Source organism: Oryctolagus cuniculus, chromosome 3 (assembly GCF_051225735.1).
Source record: "Oryctolagus cuniculus isolate XC-2025 breed Fujian yellow rabbit chromosome 3, ASM5122573v1, whole genome shotgun sequence".
NCBI lineage: Eukaryota > Metazoa > Chordata > Mammalia > Lagomorpha > Leporidae > Oryctolagus > Oryctolagus cuniculus.
In genome coordinates this window covers 5036963-5052436 of record NC_142869.1, presented here as the reverse complement: position 1 = coordinate 5052436, position 15474 = coordinate 5036963, and the positions used below count along the sequence as shown (strand labels likewise).

At 57.2% G+C, this 15474-nt stretch overlaps 2 long non-coding RNA genes across 4 annotated transcripts in view; one reads left to right on the top strand and one right to left on the bottom strand.

The window, feature by feature from the left end:
* Nucleotides 1–553: 553 nt before the first annotated feature.
* LOC149127245 (uncharacterized) lies at nt 554–14997 on the top strand. 2 transcript variants are annotated; one of them, XR_016231344.1, is made up of 3 exons: nt 554–686; nt 992–4884; nt 5832–14997. It is a non-coding gene; the product is annotated as an uncharacterized LOC149127245 (long non-coding RNA). The 2 variants fall into 2 exon arrangements; XR_016231343.1 differs by having other exon boundaries at nt 992–14997.
* The window catches only part of LOC138849146 (uncharacterized), a 17978-nt gene continuing 16995 nt past the window's right edge, over nt 14492–15474 (bottom strand). For both annotated transcript variants that reach the window (XR_016231340.1, XR_011387549.2), the window contains one exon: nt 14492–14627. This is a non-coding gene — a long non-coding RNA (uncharacterized LOC138849146). The remainder of the gene's footprint in view (nt 14628–15474) is intronic.

Here is a 15474-nt window from a genome sequence, read left to right as displayed (position 1 = left end):
ACACCAGGCAGCTGCTGTGGGCCAGGCGGTGTCTCAGCGAATGTGACCCCTCCGGTGCCTGTGCTGGGGAAGACTCCATTCTGCCCAGAGGAGCCAGGGACTCATTCAGCAAAGGAGCCAAAGATGATTCCGGACTTGATGAGCTCCACCCAGGAACTCGTGCAGAGCTGGGAGGCCAGGCTGCAGGTGCTGCAGGTGATGCCGGCTCAGGTGAAATGCTCAGAGCAGAGCTCGTGGGGGAGGGGTCAGACGCAGAGACCAGGACGAGGGGAGGGAGCCAGCCAAAGACATGGAGAGAAGAAAGGGCCAGGGACTGCATGGGCTCTCCCTCCCTGGAGGGTGACAGTGCCTTGCAGGGGCCAGGGACAGAGAGCGCATTCAGACGGGCCCCGGGGACAGAGAATGCACGAGCCAGCGAGTCCTGCTCCATGGAGTCCCCCGAGCACCCCTAGACCGCCTGCCGCTCACGGCCAGGCTTGCTCTGCCCTCCTCCAGCCTGCAGCTCTGGACGTATCTGTGTGTGATTCTGACGTTACCCACAGAGTGTCGAGTTTTAATGTTCGCGATTTGGAGTGCTGTCAAAGTTTGCCTGCCTCTCTTCCCCGCCATTTGACTCTCACGAAAATTTAAAAGCAGGCCCCCATCTGTCGCGCTGTTCCAGGGCGATTGGCCACGCGGATGCCCAGGTAGGAAGGAGTGCACCACACTCCTGGCGGAGCTTGGTATCGGTCACCACGTGTCTACAGGGGCATCCACCATCCCGGGAAGGGGCCTGCTGGGACTGGTTCTTTTTTGTTTTTTTTTTTCCTTATTTAACAGGTAGAGTTACAGACAGTGAGAGAGAGAAAGAGAGAGAGAGAGAGAGAGAGAGAGAGAGAGAGAGAGAGAGAGAAGTCTTCCTTCCATTGGTTCACCCCCAAATGGTCGCTATGGCCAGAGCTACACCGATCCGAAGCCAGGAGCCAGGTGCTTCTCCTGGTCTCCCATGCAGGTGCAGGGCCCAAGGACCTGGGCCATCCTCCACTGCACTCCCGGGCCACAGCAGAGAGCTGGACTGGAAGAGGAGCAGCCGGGACTAGAACCGGCACCCATGTGGGATACTGGCGCCGCAGGTGGAGGATTAACCAGGTGAGCCGCGGCGCCGGCCCCGGGACTGGTTCCTTACCGCTCTCATCTTGGTTAGCAAAGCTCTTCTGCAGCTCACTTCACTTTGATCCAGAAGCTTCCGGTTTCAGCATTTCATTGGGATGGCGTTTGCGTGCTTGCAGCGTGAGTCTCTGACGTCCGAGTTTCTTCTTTTCCCTGCAGCTTCTGTGCCCTGGTTCCAGCTCTCGTCTCTGAAAAGGACCGGCTCATCCTCTGCCTGGTTCACTTTCTCCTTTACTTCTCCCCTGAGTTCTTCTTCTTGCCATCAGTCTCCCCATCGCTCCGTGCCTGCTTGCCGTTTGTTTCATCTTGCTATTGTTTAATTATCACACAGAGACTTCGCTCCTGGTTTTGGGAGTCCTCTAACCTTGGAAGGCTGGTGTCAGGGTGACAGGTGAGGAAGAGTTGTCATCTGGGCCTGGACAAAGCCACGCCTGTTTCACTGGGGAAACAGAAGGAAAGTGCAAAGATGAGACCTCGGCCTCATTCACCCAGGAGCTCAGAAATGGGGCCTTGATGACGACCTGGCAGCCTTTGTCCCTGTGATGGCCAAAAGGACGAGGAGAGCCTTCAGGCTGTGGCAGATGCTAACACTGACGTTCAGGAGCGAAGACGTAGGCGTGTCGGGACCCGTCCACAGGTCTCATGGGCTGTCAGGAAGCCGACGCCCAGAACCAAGCCCTCTTCCTTTCGGGCCACGCACGGTGGGATGGAGGTTGTTGTTGGAACACACGCGGGATGAGGGTGGAGAGGCTGAGTTGGTGACCGGGCAGGAGCTCCCTCACAGCATCCTGAGCCCAGGTCCCCCGAGCCACGTGGGATTTCCAACAGTGACGGCCACTTTCCTACTGGCGCAGGCGCCGGGAGGTCCATCAGACCCCTCTGCACCAAGCCAGCCTCGCTGCCGGTAAGCTCAGGGTGCTAACGAGGCCTCGGCCGTGACCAAGTTTCTGCCTCACTGAGGATCAAAAGCAGTTTCATTCTGGCCCCTCGAATGAGAAACCACAGACCGAACCCTACAGGACTGTGGTGCAACGCTGCGTTTCAGTCCCTCAGACAGGAGAAAGGCTTGAGGAGGCGCACAGAGAGCCAGGGTGTCGATGACGTCAGCACCTTCCCACCTGTGTGCACGCGTGTGGGTAAACATGGGCAACCTCCCACCTGTGTACATGTAGGTTGATAATCTCGCACATCTTCCCACATGTGTACACGCGTGTTGATAAGCTTGGGCATCCTCCCACCTGTGTACACGCGTGTTGATAATCTTGCACATCTTCCCACCTGTGTACATGCGTGTTGATAATCTTGCACATCTTCCCACGTGTGTACACACATGTTGATAAGCAGATTCAGAAACTCTGCCACCTGAATGCAGACCTGGCGTTTAAGAACCAATAAAGGGGCTGCGCTGTGGCGTAGCCAGTAAAGCCACTGCATGCAGTGCTGGCATCCCGTACGGTACGGGCCCAGGAGGTGGAGCCACAGGGAGGCACGCCCCTCCTCCTGGAGCAGCACTGTTCCACCTGTGTACATGTGTGTTGGTAAGTGTGCAGTGTCTCACCAGACCTCAGCAGAGCCTGAGATGGGGAAGAGGGGGTAGGAAAAGTGGAGAAAATGGAAGCCAATGCGCTCTGCAGGCTGCAAATGGAAAAATAAATGGATCTGGGCCTCGCTTGGGCAATTTGAGAGGAAATTTTTCTAAGTAATGAAGGAAACTAAAATGAGATAGGATGAGAAATTGGCTCCTGAACGGAGAGGCGTCCGTCAGGGTCCCCAGCAATAGGAAACTCCAGACGTCTGTTAGAGTATTCACAACCATGCGATTTCGTCTCAATAGAGTCTCCAACGTTTATTACACAGAAATGAAAAACCGCTATAGGCAGAGACATTGGCAGAGAAGAGCGCTGGGCCCTAACAGATAGGAGGAGGGGTTGGCAAGCAGCCAGAGGGTTATGGGTCCCCACGCCCCTGAGCATTCAAAGCTGACTGTGCTGTTTCGTCTTCCCCACACCTCAGTTGCTGCAAACGAGGAACACGGTGCCAACCATCTGCACTCCTTGCTCAAGATCGCACGGCTGTAACCAGCGCAACCGAGTTCTAAAGCCAGGGACCCCGGAGGCAGGTGCTTTTCCACTCGGTCCCTCCCTTCCCAAGGTCCTGGGCGGGGATTCGCCCCCTGGTACCCGTTCTCAACTCCAGCGAAGCCATTTTGTTTCTTGGGTCTCCAATCTCCTCACCTTTGAAAAGACATTTCCAGCCATTCAATGACTCAGAGCTAAAAGTAAGCAACAAAATATCCTGTGGAGCTTCTCAAAGATTTAAAATGTTACCAGGACCCCACCCACTGGAAGCAAGTGGATCAGATTTGAGTGGGGGCCTGAAATGGCTGATTCAGAAACTCTTCCATCTGAATGCAGACCTGGCGTTTAAGAACCAATAAAGGGGCCGCGCTGTGGCGTAGCCAGTAAAGCCACTGCATGCAGTGCCGGCATCCCGTAGGGTACGGGCCCAGGAGGTGGAGCCACAGGGAGGCACGCCCCTCCTCCTGGAGCAGCAGTGTTCCAGTTACTATTAAACAGGAACCTGTTGTGGAGCAGACTCGGCCAGTAAGACCACCCACTGAATCCGTGACCCTCAAGGCAGAAAACTGAGTGGAAACGTGCCCTGTTTCATGTGAGTACAGGACTGGGCCTCAGCACATGTGTGCTTCACGCCCCGGGGCCAACGGATCTGAGTTTGAATCCCGGCTCAGCCGCCTACGAGCGCTATGACCTCACCAAGGTGTTTGCTGTGGGGAAGCCTGGATTTCCTCATCTGCTCAGAGGAATTAAGAGGTGAGGTACAGGGTCCGAGGAGGTCATCCACCCAGGGCCTAGGGGAGCAGAGTGAGCACTGGGGTCTCTGGGAAAGCCTTCGTCACACCCTGGTGAGGTCATGGACGCCCTCAGGGCAGCTCCCAGGTGGGCTCCGTTCCACGCCCCGCCAGCCGCGTCTCCTCCTCCGCACCTGTTTGGTGTCTGCAGGGAGCTGATTGTCTCCGGCTGCGTCCACAGCGGCAAGGCTAGTGCCCGGATCTAAGCCAACGGCAGGATCAGCAACAAGACACGGAGGCTGAGAAACAGCCAGGCCCTGGCTGAGGTCCTGCAGCTCCAGGGTGGCTGAGCCGGATTCAAACCCGACCTTGAGCAGATGGGTGGGGACTCGTTTTGCAGGGGTGCGGGGGGATGGCAGCTTTGAGGAGTAGGGAGTGGAGCAGGAGTGTGAGTGTGCGTGTGTGTGCGCACATGTGTGAGCACGCGTGTGCTGGGGCCTGGATGACCCCGTCCTAACTTAGAGGCTCGCTTCAATTAGGAGCGGCTCCAGCTGAGAGCCCTCCCTGTTGCCTTCAGCTACAGTGGTGCAATCACTCTTGTTAAATGCTCAGCAGGTTTTGTTTTTAGTGCGTCTTACGTAACCTGTGCTTGTTTTCCTAAATTTTTTTATTAATGTTGTGTATTTTTATGGGCATCAGAGACATCGCCGGGAGCCCTGCCAAGCTGCTCGTAGACAGGCTGTGGGTGGGGCCCCCCGGCAGGCACAGCCCCTCGCACGTCCACAAGCTCAGCCTCGGCCTCTCTCGGCCGTGAGCTCCACTGCACACCAGGCTTCCTTCTGAGACCCCCTTTGGGCGGAGGCTCCGACCCCCGAGATGAAAAGCACAGGCTGACCCGAGAAGCAGGTCCCTTTCTCTGGAGGGAGGTGAGAACTTCCACTTTGCTTGTGGCCTTGTCCAAATGCTGACAGAGTCTGTGAACACGAAAGGCTTCCATAACCTAGGCAGCTCCTGTCAGAGCCTCGGGTGGTCACTGACGTCATACACGGGAATGTTAATTGTTAAATTAACCACAGGAGTCACTGTGCACCAACTCCCCATGCAGGGCCTCTGTCCTCAATGGGTTGTATTATGAGAGTTAACTGTAATACTAGTTCTCCAAGTTTTGTGTGTGTGTGCGCAAATTGTTGAAATCTTTACTTGCTATAGAGTTGGTCTTCTGTGTACAAAGTTAACTGAAAACGAGTCTTAGTGGAGAATGGGACTGGGAAGGGGAGAGAGAGGAGGAGGAGGGGTGGGAGTGCCCTATTTATTGGGAATCCATGACTCTCACAGGATGCGACCGGGTGAACCCGTGAGGATCCTCTGGGCTACAGCTAACAAATTCAGGTCCTGGTGGTTGGCACAGGAGGGGAAGGTTAAGGGGAGGAACCTGCCCTGTCCCCTGTAAGGGAGCAAAGTCTGCAGGGTCAGGGCAGCCGGGGGAATCCCGGCCCGGGGCCCTGCTGGAACCGCCTCTGGGCCCCGAGTATCACCTCCTTCGGTTCTCAGCACAGAGGAGCTTCCCCACAGGGCCTGGGACTTGCACCTGTGGTTCTGCCACCCAAGGGCAGCAGACTCATTGCCAAAACCACACGGGGGCCTCATTGAGCCAGGCTGGAGTCAGGCCCACCCGGGGGCTGAATGGCTGAGGCCAGGATAAGGAGAGTGACCCCTGAGAAGACCACCCAGGGGAGGCCCCAGCCCTGGGGTCACCCTTTATGTGGCAAAGTGGGGACAGGCCAATATGGCTCCCGGACCAAAGCTGGCCGACTGGGTGCTTTTGTTAATAAAGTTTTATTGGAATACAGCACGTCCAACTGCCTTCCTACAGTGGCCAAGCTGCCTGGTTGTGCGGAGCCTGAAGTGGTTACAATGTGGACCTTCTCAGAAGAAGCCTGCGAACTTCCTGCTAAAGCCAAGGCTAAGACGTCCCAGGAGAGAGCCCCATGGTTGTCCCAGGGCTGGAACAAGGTCCCCGGGAGACAGCGTCCTGCTGGTCTCAGGATGTATCCCGCTTGGACGCAGCCTCCTAAATCACGCAGCGGAAGCGTTGTGACTTGGGGCTGAACCGGGCGGGCGCCGAGCCAAGGCAGTGATTTTCGTGCATATCCTGGATCCGCTCCATGATGCCAAGAACAAATGCAGGAGAGTCGCGGTGTGGGAAGAGTGCAGCCCCCGAAGACCTGAGCCCCAGGCACTAGGTGAGGAAGAGGAGGCTGCTCCCTGGCTGACGCCCGTGCATGGGGGATGCGGAGAATGTTACGTTGCACAGGACAGCCACACAGTCGCGTGCTGGGCTCACCCTGTGACCCCGCTCCCCCCGCCGGAGGGTCTGTGAGGGTCCTGGGACACAGAGGTCTTCCCTGCCGTGAGAGAGGTGTTGAGCAGACACAGAAGGTTCTAGAAAGCCTTCAGCTGGATGCATGAAAAGGCATTGGCCAACCCTTGGTGGCCGTCTTGTGTGTCGGTAAGGACGGGGGAGGCCGCCCAGCTCAGCCCTGCGGCAGCACACATCTCTGTGCCCGGATGTGGTGGGAGATGACCGTGACTCTTGAGCCCAGGCCTGGACATTAAGTCCTTTTTTTTTTTTGACAGGCAGAGTGGACAGTGAGACAGAGGGACAGAGAGAAAGGTCTTCCTTTGCTGTTGGTTCACCCTCCAATGACCGCTGCGGCTGGCGCACTGCGCTGATCCGATGGCAGGAGCCAGGTACTTATCCTGGCCTCCCATGCGGGTGCAGGGCCCAAGCAGTTGGGCCATCCTCCACTGCACTCCCTGGCCACAGCAGAGAGCTGGCCTGGAAGAGGGGCAACCGGGACAGAATCTGGTGCCCCGACCGGGCCTAGAACCCGCTGTGCCGGTGCCGCAAGGCGGAGGATTAGCCTAGTGAGCCGCGGCGCTGGCCTACATTAAGTCCTGCTCACAGAGAGAGGCACCTAGGAGGAAGGACTGCTGGCCCGGGCTCTTCTCTCACCCTCTCCCTTGGCCTCCCCTCCACACGGCTGACACAAGGAGGCGTAGGGGAGGGGAGTGGTGGTCCTGGCTCGTGACACTGAGCTCGGTCCCAGAGGTGGAGGCCGAGGGTGGGGCACGTATTCTGCTCAGGTCTCCCTCTCTGCACCCTGGCTGCGTGCCCAGCTCCTCTCCCTCCTCGGCTTTCCTAAGCTCCCTCTGTCCTCTCCTCCTTTTGTGGCTGAGGTTAGAAGTTCATGGGCGAGTCCCCTGGCCCTTGGGTGGCCTGTGATGGACAGCCAGGACCGACCGTGTGTCAGCCTCAGGAGTAAACAATTTCCCACTCATGCATCAGGGCCGAGGTTGGCGGAAGGGGCCCAAGCCTTCTCAGCTTGGGGACTACACTGGGGCTTTGTGGCTAGGATGGGAGCCTCCAGCCAGCACCACTCTGTCCCCTGAGACTGTCCGTCTCTTGGAGACCCTACAGGAAGGGATGACAGGGTGAAATCGGAATCCGGGTCTTTCTGGGTCCACTGGCCCAGTATCGCCTCACAGTCTCATCTCCAGCTCCACACGCAGCAACCCAGCTCCCCTACTCCAGGGCACAACATCCATAGCCATCGGTAGCCAGAGCAGAGACAACGCCGGACCCACTCGCCCCACCTGCTCTCTAAGCAGGGGTCGGGAGGTCCTGTTCTGAGGCCAGGATGGGAAGCGTGTTCTGAAAACGCTCAGACGCTGTCATCGACAGTCATGCGCAATAGCGGAGCTCACCGCGCCGAGGTCAAAACAGGCTCCACGCCAAAGCCAGAGATCCTGTCTGCAAAGCTCCAAGTGCTTTCTGGGCTGCTGAGCTCATCATGCAAATTGCTACATTGTTTCTGTTCATTCATCACCAGGCTCCGCGTTACTCATGAAGACAAAAAGCCAGGCACAACAAAATGAATCAAAACCAACAGCATCGCTGGGAAGCACATCAAACGTGGCACAGCGCTCAGGGCAGGATCCACCACCCACGTAGCAGGGAGGGTGACCGGGAACCACCCCCAGGGGTCCCCCGGGAGACCAAACAGCCCCAGAGTGACACCCAGTAATTCAGTACAGCACGGCCCGCGCCCAGATCTCCGTGTGCCCCACACGCTGGAGAATGCCAGGGAAAGCCTGGGGCTGAGGTGCCAGACAGCACACCACTCAGGAGAGGAGGGCTGGGGTCCCCTCCCAGCCCCTGCCAGCACTGGCCACCTGTCCATCCCAGGGCCAGGCCGGAGGGAGCCATTTTCCTGTCCATCTTCCCTCTGCAATCAAGAGCACCTGCAACCAGGGTGACTTCCATGACTCCAGGCGGTTCAGGACAGGACACGCGCCTGCCTGGAGCTGGAATAGCTCCTGGACAACGAGGCAGAGATCGGCTTCCTTCAGTCTCTCACGGTAGGATGGTCGTGCGCCTCCATCGGTGCGCAAAGCACGCGGAAGTGACAGCTATTACATTCCTGATAAAGTCTTGACAGGCGTCCTTGCGGGTGGAAAAAGAAAAATGAACAGGAAGCCCGCCTGCCAATGCCCAGATCTAAGAGGAATGCACTACAGCTCCGTCTCCTTCGGGGACAAAGAGGCGACGCGAGCCAAGCAGGCAGGCATCTGGGTGACTTGGAAGGTTCCATCTCTCACTGTCGCCATGGCTCCAGTGGCCAGCACTTTCTAACTTGTGTCTGCTCACCTGTGAGGTGGAACTCCGGGTGGAAGCTGGGGGCGGGGAGGCCCAAGGGTCACTGAAGGCAGGGGCCGTGTTTTCCTGAGCTGTGTGCTGTGTTTCCAACCTGAGCCAGGTACCGCACACCTGGCTCCCGCGGGACAGACGCAGACTGTGCAGCCAGCGGAAGGAGCTGGGGTGCCCACTGCCCAGAAGGCACCGTGCACTCTCACAGGCAGAAGCTCACCGCTCCAAACAAGTGCCAGCAAGATGCCCCAGGCTGCCTCACCTAGGGGCTTGCTCCCAGAGGGAACGCCAGCCCCCAACCTCCAATGTTCCACCCTTGTCTGCTCCTGCGCTGAGGCCCCGGATTCTCAGCGCTGAGCAAGCACTTCGCTGGCCGGGGGTGCAGGAGCCCTGCAGGGTGGGTCCTTCCATGTCTTGCACCTGCATTTGATTCCAGAGCTGTGAGAGGAGCCTGGGCGTGCCTCGCCCAGCCTCTGTTTCACGTGGAAATGACTTGGAGTGGCAGAGAAAGGACCGTCTGAGTCCTGGCTGAGGCCCTGTTAGAACCCGGAGTGTTGGCGCAGAGTCCGGGGTCCAGGCCGCCTCTCTCTGCACCTGGCGAGTTGGGGTTGTGTTTCCGGAGAGGCAGAGCCTCACAGGGGCAAAGAGGTTGATCAGGTGCCACCTACACAATAGGGAGCCCTTGTTGAGAAGGACGGCTTTGTAGAAGCAAATGTCAGCGACAGACACTCTGAGGGAGGAAGGGCCCGGGCTCAAGCACCGAGCCTCATCTGTCGGTGGTGTGCAGCCCGTGTGAGCACCCGGGAACCGCGGGAGCTCCAGGCTGACGGCTTTCGGACTCCAAAGAAAAGGCGGATAAGCAGTTCTTCAACCACAGGGCTGCAGTCTGGGAGCGGCCCCTAGAGAAAGGACCCCGTGGACATGCGCTGCTCCCTACTGGGGATGGTTAGGCCACACGTGCTAGGGCCCTCTGGGGCATCCCCCAGGTGCTGTGCCCCAGAGCCCGGGGAAGGAGGAGGACGCTTCTGCAGCTATGGCCGCCTCGTAGCACTGGGTGGCTCATCAGAGACACTAGGAAATAACTGGGGCGTCCTTGACGCTGTCTGTAATGACACGTGACCCTGTGTACCGGTGCCTTCTGGGAAAACCCTGTGCCCACTGTTCACCCAGTCCTAACTGAACCACAGTCCAGTTGGGACAGAGCTGTCTAAGCACCTTGGCCTTGGGCCTGTCAGGCAGTGAAGTGGACCAACAGAGACTCCCGGGACATTTTAGAAGTGGCTACAGGGGACCAGGTTGTAATGTTTCTAAAGTTCTGGATCCTTCCACTTCCATTCCACTGAGATTGTCCTCTGAAGAATTCTTAACCTGGGGCTGGTGCTGTGGTATAGCAGGTAAAGCAGCCACCTGCAAGTTCAAGTCCCACCTGCTCCACTTCCGAACCAGCTCCCTGCTGATGCACCTGGGAAAGCAGAAGAAGATGGCCCAAGTCCTTGGGCCCCTGCACCCACGTGGGAGACCCCAAGGGAGCTACAGGTTCCTGGTTTCAGATCCGTGCAGCTCCGGCTGTTGCAGCCAATTGAGGAGTGAACCAGTGGATGGAAGACCTCGGTGTGACTGATTTGTGGACCACACTGGGTCCTGTGAGCTGCAGTAGGGTGAATCATGTAGGAAGCTCCTCCGGGACTCAGTGCGCATTTAGGTGACAAAGCCGAGGCCTGGTGCTTTGCTCCCCGTAGGGACAGAACCTGCAACCAGGCTTGAAGACCTACAGCCCAGCATGCCTTCCCTGTCGTTAATTTCTGAATTATTAGATCTTTCCTGAAAAATCAGTGACATCTCATCTTCCTTGTGCTTGCAAGGAATCTTGCGGAAGACCTTTGAGTAGGTCCCAACAGTGGCTTATTGTCATGTCAGCCCCTCCATGAGCCCCTTAGTGTGGGTGAGACCTGAGACTGGCTTCTAGACAATAGACGACAGCCAAGGCAATCAGAGGTGACGGGAAGTCGCTCTAGGACTGTGTCACGTGACGTCCCTCGGAGCACACTGCCGTGAGTCTCTGGTGGTCTTGAAGAAGCTGAGCTGTTGCTGTGGGGGCGACACGTGCCGAGAGCAGCCCCAGCCAACAGGACCTCGGGGACCTGAAAATCCTTGAGTCACAAGCGACCGAGCTCTGCCAACAGCCACAGGAGGCAGGAGAGAATGAGTTGGGAGCACCTGGCTGCAGCCCCGGGGGACCCTGGGGGCAGAGGACCCAGCCACACTGTGCCCAGACCCCGCACCCAGAACACGGCGGAGAATGAACCGCACGGTTGATTCTTGTTCGCAGTCCTTTGTCTGATGAAGTCACCACGAGGACTGAATTAGTGGACACGGGACGGCCGCAGGGACGGAGACACAGGTTGGTCCATTACAGCCTCTGGTCACGGCATCCTCCTCCGCCGATCAATACATGACCTTGTTTACGCATGTTTCCGTTTAAAAACCCCGTATTGAACGTACACTGGTGATTCATTAACAGTGAACGCGTGGCTGGCAGCCCTGCCAGCCGTGCCGGATGCGCTGATCTAACACAGCGATTTCTCCTCTAAGGCACCACGGAGCCTTCTTGTGCTTACGAACGATGCCAAGGGCTTGGGGGCGGCACTGAAGCATCACCCCAGGGCTCCAAGTGTCCAGCAGAGTCCCCAGAGGCAGGGAACGAGACGGCAGCGTCACCTTGTCCCAGCCCAGCTGGGAACGTGCACACACGGGGCTCCAATTTTTTGCTGATCTGAGCATTTTCACTAATGACCATGAAAACATTGCAAATGTGAAGTTTGGGGTGACCAATTGATTTTAGCTGGAAGGTGACAAATGAGGAGGGTGTGTGTGTCCTGGGCTGTGGTGCTGTGGCGTATCAGGTAAAGCTGCTGCCTGCAGCACCAGCCCCCATATGGGTGCCTGCTCAAGTCCAGGCTGCTCCACTTTGATCTGGCTCCTTGCTAAGGCATCTGGGAAAACAGCGGAGGGTGGCCCAAGTGCTTGGGCCCCTGCACCCACGTGAGAGAGTTGGAAGAAGCTCCTGGCTCCTGGCTTCCGCCTGGCCCAGCCCTGGCTATTGAGGCCATTTAGGGAGTGAACCAATGGATGGAAGATCAATCTCTGGGGCTGGCACTGTGGCGTAGTGGGTAAAGCCACTGCCTGCAGTGCCCGCATCCCATGTGGGCACCAGTTCGAGTCCTGGCTGCTCCACTTCTGACCCAGCTCTCTGCTATGGCCTGGAAAAGCAGTGGAAGATGGCCCAAGTCCTTGGGCCCCTGCACCCACCTGGGAGACCTGGAGAAGCTCCTGGCTCCTGGCTTCAGATTGGCATAGCTCCAGTCACTGCAGCCAACTGGGGAGTGAATCAGTGGATGGAAGACCTGTCTGTCTGTCTGTCTCTCTCTGTGTATGTGTGTGCACGTGTAACTCTGACTTTCAAATAGATAAATAAATCAAAAACATTATAAAAAAGAAAATTCAGTGTCTGGTGCACCTGCTTTTTCGCATACCCAACGCCCTTTGTCATCCATAACGCCCTGAAGGTGACTTGTGCTCTGCACAGGTGGGGAATCCCACTCAGTAGACACGGCTGCCCCCAGCGTCGCCCTTCTGTTGCCTGGATGCTTCAGGTGCATCCCAAGAACCTGGCGTTGGGCGAGTACAGGGAGTGCGCAGGCTTGGCCGCATTGGTGAAGACGCAGCCTCTGCCATATCGGATTGTTCCCTCTGTATTCTCATTCTTCACTTATCAGCCGGCTCACGCCTGATCCGTAGCCTACAAGCATGCTTTCCTGTCTTTGGTTGGGTCCCATCTCCTTGCCCTGGTGGATCAAAGAATTCCAAGGGCTCACTCGTTCATCGTGACTCAGCCATGCCGCAGCCTGGGTGAGTGGGGCAGAAAGCCAGCACAGCCCTCTGCTGCTGCCGTTACCAAGGTCATGGCCCTGCTATGGGGCTCCCCAGCCCCAGGCTCTCCGGCTGCCCCTGTACCCCCTTTGCTCCTCACCCTGTGTTTGCACTGAAGCAGGGCCTGTCCTCTGCCTGAGTCTCCCGGTGCACACGCACCTGTCTGTTGGACACGAATCCGCATGGCCAGAAGGACCCCATCAAGGTCTGCAGGCCTGGAGCCCAGGGACCCCAGACCGCTGCCGTCGGCATAGGCTCGGCACTTGCTCCAGTGACTGCTGGCTGGCTGGCCCCCATGTACAAAGCTGAGGCTTCTCCCGAGTAGGACCAAGAGGGTGGGCTTCCAGCAGTTTCCACTCTCAGCCCAGCCTTGTCTCCCAGACCCCCGTCTAACTCCCCATATATAAGGGCACCTCCAACCGTTACTGGAAATGGAATTAAAACGACTTCACTTGGATGCAAAAAATTGGAATGAAAGCAATTTTTTATAATATGTGAAAAATGCATATTCTAGGAAACCGTGCCTGGATTGCAGTGTTGTCTGCGCACCAAAATAAACTCGGGCTTTTAGTTCTCCCTCCCAGGAAGCTGTTGAAAGCCTCCTGCGACCCCCCCCACCCCGCTACAGGCGTGGAGCTCGAACTGCCTCATCCAGCCCTCAGCTGACCTCCGCAAAACCAAGAATCCCTCCACTCAAAATATCGGGACAGAGCGGGTTGGCGTGAGCCCCCGACTCCACCACCCCGGCGGCACCACTGAGACCCAGGGCTTAGACTGAGGAGGGGAGCAAGGTCACCTTCGGGAAAATGTTTGTCCGCACAGCGAGCAATGCCTCCCGCCCCAGGGGCCCACAGTGCCTGAGCTGCTTCTCCACGTTGCTGGTCAGGGCCGGTCCGTGGCCTGGACACAGCCACACAGGCAGGGGAGCACTTGCCGCATCTCCACGCACCGCATCCCCACCTGGGCTGAGCATGCAGACCCGCAGTGTCTCCAGAGAGCAGGGAAGCCCAGCAAGGTGGCCGTTTCGCAGCCTGTAGGTTTCTGCAGAGCAAACACCGCTTTCCAGTGCAGGGTTTCGTCTCGGCGGTGACTGCTCAGTTTCCTTTGTCCTTGCCGTGTGCAGATCACCGAGCGGCGAGGTGCTCCAGTGCGGAGGGCAAGGTGCTCCAGTACCGGGCGGGGGAGGTGCTCCAGTGCTGAGCGGGGGAGGTGGTCCAGTGCTGAGGGCGAGGTGATCCAGTGCTGAGTGGCGAGGTGCTCCAGTGCCGGGCGGGGAAGGTGCTCCAGTGCCGAGGGTGAGGTGCTCCAGTGCTGAGGGCGAGGTGCTCCAGTGTGGAGCGGGTAAGGTGCTCCAGTGCCGAGTGGTGAGGTGCTCCAGTGCCGAGTGGGGGAGGTGCTCCAGTGCCGATCAGGGGAGGTCCTCCAGTGCCGAGTGGGGGAGGTGCTCCAGTGCTGTTTACAGAAAGCTTGAAGAGCTGAATGTGGAGAAGGAGGCCTACTACACACAGAACATTCTAGAGCTTGTCAGCTTTGGCCTCAACACTGAAGATGCTGTAATAAACGTTTAGCACAATTCTGCTTCAGGCCTCAGCAGATGGTGACCGGGAGACCTGCTCTTTCGCAGTGTGCAACTGCAGCAACTTTTACAACCAGAAGGGAAGCAGAGAATACAAGCAGACGGAGCCCCTTGGCATGAGCAATGTAACCGTGCAAGTCTCCAGGGCAAATGCACACACCGGTGGTGCTCATTTGCATAACTCATATGCATCAGCTGCTCGCACTCCACCGGGCCTCCTGCTGGCCAGCCCTGCCCCTCTGCATGCTCTGACATTACTCTCGCTTGACTTCTTTATCCCAGACGTCTCCTCCGCGGCTGCATTCCAAACTGATACCAGGAGCTGTCACGTGCGCTGTCTTAACCATCACCGGCACTGCTCGCGAAAATCAGGAGGGATGAAGCAGCATCCGGAGTTCCTAGGACTCGTGTTTGCAGTTTTCCTTCCTCCATAAAGCACGTGTGACATCTCACTACCATCAGGGAAGGACATGCGGTTTTTAAAAAGCAAGGGGTGGGGGCCAGCACTGTGGCGTAACAGGTAAAGCCGCCGCCTACAGTGCTGGCATCCCATGTGGGCGCTGGTTAAAGTCCCGGCTGCTCCACTTCCAATCCAGTTCTTTGCTATGGCCTGGGAAAGCAGTAGAAGATGGCCCAAGTGCTTGGGCCCTGCACCCGTGTGGGAGACCTAAAAGAAGCTCCTGGCTCCTGGCTTCAAATCAGCTCAACTGTGGCCATTGCAGCCATTTGGGGAGTGAACCAGCAAATGGAAGACCTCTCTCTCTGCCTCTCCCTCTCTCTGTCTGTAGCTCTGCCTCTCGAATAAATAAATAAATCTTAAAGTAGTGATGGTGGCATTGATTATGGTGGTGAAGTAGATGGTAGTGGTGGTGGTAATAATGTTGTAGTTGATGATGGTAGTCTTGGAGGTGGTGATGATTATGGGGGTGGTAGTGGCCATGATGAGGGTGGTAATGGTGGTGGTAGTGATGGTGCAGATAGTGTGGTGGTGGTATTTGTGGGACTGCTGATAACAGTAGTGATTGTAATCACGGTGATGGTGGTGGTGATAATGTTGTTGATATTGGAGGTGGTGGTACTATGGATAATGGGGGCGTAGTGATGGTGGAGGTGGAGGTGGAGGTGGTAGAGGTGGAGGTGGAGGTGGTGGAGGTGGAGGTGGAGGTGGAGGTTGTGTTGGAGGTGCATAAACTGGAGGTTCATCTCCTGGCCTTAAGCGTTTCAGAAGAAAGATCTGATGTAAGTTAATTTTTGTTTCTTTGTAAGTAATCCACTCCCCTGCCTTCTCAAATCTTTATC